The sequence below is a fragment of the Poromitra crassiceps genome (genome assembly GCF_964638095.1).
Source record: "Poromitra crassiceps genome assembly, chromosome: 4".
Taxonomy (NCBI): Eukaryota; Metazoa; Chordata; class Actinopteri; order Beryciformes; family Melamphaidae; genus Poromitra; species Poromitra crassiceps.
In genome coordinates this window covers 43094292-43099291 of record NC_139626.1, presented here as the reverse complement: position 1 = coordinate 43099291, position 5000 = coordinate 43094292, and the positions used below count along the sequence as shown (strand labels likewise).

At 45.6% G+C, this 5000-nt stretch overlaps 1 protein-coding gene across 1 annotated transcript in view; it reads left to right on the top strand.

Moving 5' to 3' along the window:
* doc2g (double C2-like domains, gamma) overlaps positions 1-5000 on the top strand; it is a gene marked incomplete at both ends in the record, with an annotated part of 49619 nt that overhangs the window by 18065 nt on the left and 26554 nt on the right. The window lies entirely within an intron of this gene.

The following is a 5000-nucleotide window of genomic DNA, read 5'->3' as shown; positions in this document are numbered from 1 at the left end:
TAGTCGAGGCGCTGAAAAGAACTTGGATTGGGTGTGAGATGTTGGGGTGAGATTGCTGCGTTTGTTGGCGATTGTCGTCGTTGCGCTGAGAAAGCATATCTTCTCTACGGCCTGACACAGAGACGCATCGCTAAATAGACTGGCATGACTAACATGCAATACCGCCCAAAGTGTTTGTCCCCATAAGAACGATGTAATATGATATTAATTAGCCATATCATTTATCTTCACTGTTCAAATGAGAGACATTACTCATTTTAGGAATTCACATAAGCCACACATTCACATTGCCTTACACTGTTCCATTTGTGAGCATGCAGGTCTCCCAAATGTACAGCAGAGAACAGAAAATTAAGCCTTTAATCAAACCAAATCCCCATAGCATGCGATTGTGTAATAGCAATATAGCAATTAATGGTAGACTGAACTGTGGATTCCTAGAATCTGTGTAACTTTTTACACCCAAAAATGTGCTTCATTCAGACCACGCTGAGCATCTGTTTTTGAACCTGCAAAAATACCCATTTCCACATAGGAAGTCATCCGTGTTGCTGTCACAAAGACAGCTTTTCTAACTGGGCCATCAGTGTGTGGAAAATCAAGCGTCACAGATGTGGGTGCGATACGCACTCCTCCCGCTTGTTTGGGACTGTGAGAGATGTCGGCTACTGTCTGCTAAATCTGGCAATGTGTGTCTGGCATCAGAGGTTGAACAGATTCCATGAACATCCTGTTGATTTTTAGAGCATCTCTAAAAACAGAATACTGTGGGAGCATGTGTGAGGGAGCAGAGAGAGCTACAGAATACTGTGGGAGCATGTGTGAGGGAGCAGAGAGAGCTACAGAATACTGTGGGAGCATGTGTGAGGGAGCAGAGAGAGCTACAGAATACTGTGGGAGCATGTGTGAGGGAGCAGAGAGAGCTACAGAATACTGTGGGAGCATGTGTGAGGGAGCAGAGAGAGCTACAGAATACTGTGGGAGCATGTGTGAGGGAGCAGAGAGAGCTACAGAATACTGTGGGAACATGTGTGAGGGAGCAGAGAGCTACAGAATACTGTGGGAGCATGTGTGAGGGAGCAGAGAGAGCTACAGAATACTGTGGGAGCATGTGTGAGGGAGCGGAGAGAGCTACAGAATACTGTGGGAGCATGTATGAGGGAGCAGAGAGAGCTACAGAATACTGTGGGAGCATGTGTGAGGGAACAGAGAGAGCTACAGAATACTGTGGGAGCATGTGTGAGGGAACAGAGAGAGCTACAGAATACTGTGGGAGCATGTGTGAGGGAGCAGAGAGAGCTACAGAATACTGTGGGAGCATGTGTGAGGGAGCAGAGAGAGCTACAGAATACTGTGGGAGCATGTGTGAGGGAACAGAGAGAGCTACAGAATACTGTGGGAGCATGTGTGAGGGAGCAGAGAGAGCTACAGAATACTGTGGGAGCATGTGTGAGGGAACGGAGAGAGCTACAGAATACTGTGGGAGCATGTGTGAGGGAGCAGAGAGAGCTACAGAATACTGTGGGAGCATGTGTGAGGGAACAGAGAGAGCTACAGAATACTGTGGGAGCATGTGTGAGGGAGCAGAGAGAGCTACAGAATACTGTGGGAGCATGTGTGAGGGAGCAGAGAGAGCTACAGAATACTGTGGGAGCATGTGTGAGGGAACAGAGAGAGCTACAGAATACTGTGGGAGCATGTGTGAGGGAGCAGAGAGAGCTACAGAATACTGTGGGAGCATGTGTGAGGGAACGGAGAGAGCTACAGAATACTGTGGGAGCATGTGTGAGGGAACGGAGAGAGCTACAGAATACTGTGGGAGCATGTGTGAGGGAACGGAGAGAGCTACAGAATACTGTGGGAGCATGTGTGAGGGAGCAGAGAGAGCGTTTCTCGAGTAGAGGCGAGGGTGAGATTTTGGGGCTGCATGTACTGTATGTATGTATGTATGTATGTCACATTGTGCTGCGAGGTAGGCTACAATATGTCAATGCAGGCGCATAAATCATCCCCCTGCCACGCGCATGAGTCAGAGTTAAGGCTTCTGCTCTAGAGAGAGTCATCCGTTATGACTAAAGGTTGTAACCAGGCACGTGCACACATAGACATGAAAGGGGGCTTGAGCCCCTGCCTTTTTTTCAGTCTGTAAAAAGTGCCCTTTTTTTTTTTTTTTTTTTTTTTTTATAATACATTTTTCATTTTCATTCCAACAACACATGCACAAAACAAACAGCTCAGACACATTAAAAAATAAAATAAAAAGTGCCCTTTCCTGACCATGAATGCATTTCTAATGGTGCTTTGTATGGAAATTGCCCTTTCCATGCCGTCACTGAAGGCAGCATTCAAAGAGAAATGCCTTTTCCGAGCTCTCTTGGCCTTGAATGCACCATTTGTAATAGGCCTCTGCATGGAGCAGTGTTTTTCTAAACTGCCCCTGAAGGCACCAACCCAAAAATGAACCCAAAAATGAATGAATAAATAAATACATAAATAAATAAACCACCCAATAAATAAATAACCAAAATATAGGGAACAAATGCAGAATTGTTGCTCTTGAAAATATTTTTTACTTTACACTATTGGAAAGGGATGTTGTGTTGTTGAATCCGCAAAAAATAAAAAAAATTCTAATACACCTTATCTAAATCTTCTGTCTTGCTTTTTAGAATTATGGTTAAAATGCATGGTATATTACAAGCCTCACTCAGTATCGTTCAATGTTTCTGCCTGTGTTGCTATCTGTTGTAGTACAACAACCTAAAGGGAGAAAAGGAGCAAATACATATTGATGCTTAAATGATTTCACAACAGTATTGCAACAGCATGCAACTTTTATATACTTATATTATTCAGTTATGGAGTTATTTTTCCGTGACAAGTCTCATCCTAAAATGAGATATTCCTCTAAATCTGGTTAAAATCGGAATATTTAAAATGAGTTATACCCCTAAATTGGCCTTCAAATTGCCTCAAATTTCCGCCGCCGCCCTCCGGACGGCGGCTGTAGTGCCCTTTTATGAATTTGAGCCCCTGCCCCTCTAATGTTCTGTGCACGTCCCTGGTTGTAACCAACATGCCAAATGTCCAAATGTCAGAGGAACAGCGAGGGCGAAGGTGTGTGTGTGTTTGTGTGTGTGTGTGTGTGTGTGTGTGTGTGTGTGTGTGTGTGTGTGTGTGTGTGTGTGTGTGTGTGTGTGTGTGTGTGAGACAGAGAGAGAGAGAGAGAGAGAGGTCATGAACAGAGTGGAGAGTGAGAAAGTAATGGAGCGTGGAGACGGTCCCTTTGGGAATATTTGAGCACAGAGGGAATATCGTAGACGTGACTGTGATGGAATATCCACCCACCATCCAACATCACCATCAATGGGCTGGCATCCGTTTGGAAAACTATAAACAATATTACGGAAGGCAGATATCGATCGTCTGTTTCTGAATACAAACCACAAGAAATAACAAGAAGAAACGGAGGCACAGAAAATAAGCTAGCATCCTCGTGGAGGCGGGTCTCTTTTTTTAACTTGAGTATGAGAGTGCACACAAAAAGAAGGTGGAAAAAGAAATAAAGGCACAGAAATAGGCTGTTCACATAATAGCGTTTTTTACCCCCCGACCAACCAGCGCCCTTTTGCTCATTCAAAGTGATGGGGAAGCGGTCGCAAAAGGCGGGCCACTCCCGAAAAGTGCTGCAGCCGGAGTTCTACCCCCGTCGGCGCGGAGCACTTTCAAAAGTCGAGAAACGTCCAACTTTTCAGAAACAACGTGAGTCGCTTTTTCCAGCCAAACAATCGTGACGACGATTTCCATAGAAATACCAATATGGCGAAGTGCCGGTGGAGAAATAGGACGTTGGAATCAGTCAATTTACAATAGTATAACAGCAATCATAAAGGCTGTTTACGGATTATACCGGACACGGTAGCCTATTGGAAATATCTGCTTTTGCTTTGTCCCACACAGACTGGGTTGTCTGCTACAAGAGCTATAACCAGCTGATTACTGCGCTGTATAGCAGCTGTTAAACTATCGTCAGTTGACGTTATCTAATCCGCTTTGAATTTATCCTCACAAAAAGCGCTCCAGGCAGTGCTTTCTTTTCATGGAAAACACACACGCACGCACGCACACACACACACACACACACACACACACACACACACACGCACGCACGCTCACACACACGCACGCGCACGCACGCACACACACACACAGAATACACTACACTACACACTACACACTACACACACACACACACTACACACTACACACACACACACACACACACACACACACACACACACACACACACACACACACACGCACTATGTGATAGCCCCTGAAGGCACAAAGGTCACCATAGCCACCAACACACCATCTGTGCTGTATGCTGACTTGATAGCGGCCCTCTTAATTGCTTTTACCTACTGTAGTGATGTGTAATTGACTGCCACAGGGCTACCGTAGGGGCATGTTAATGATGTCATCAGAGAGCGCCCGAGCGGGAGGTGGCACATGTGACACGGGGGCAGGGACTTGGATACTGCTGATAGAGTGAATGGGAGCAGAACATTGTGTTCCCGCTCATCATGGTGGTGGTGTGGTGAGGACCCCAAACGCAGGACAGCCGACACAGACATGCGCTCAGTGCCTATATTAAACCTATATTTCACAGAAAACACACACACGTAACAGCAGCGATGAACAATAAACAAAACTGATCTACCCATAAGGAGGTGATTACCAATTACTGTAGACACAGCTGGGGCAAACAGACAACGTGGCACGCACAACTACAAGAACTAGACAGGAATATACACAAGGAAATACAAAACCTAGACAAGGAGACAAGGCAAACGTCCACAAGCATGACGCACTGACATTTTGCATTCCACAAGTCAGGGAATAAAATACACTCGGGGGGGTTCGGAGAGGGGGGGGGGGTGTCTGATTGCCTTTTCTGATTGAAATGAGCTCTCTCCTCTCTTCACTCAATTAAGACT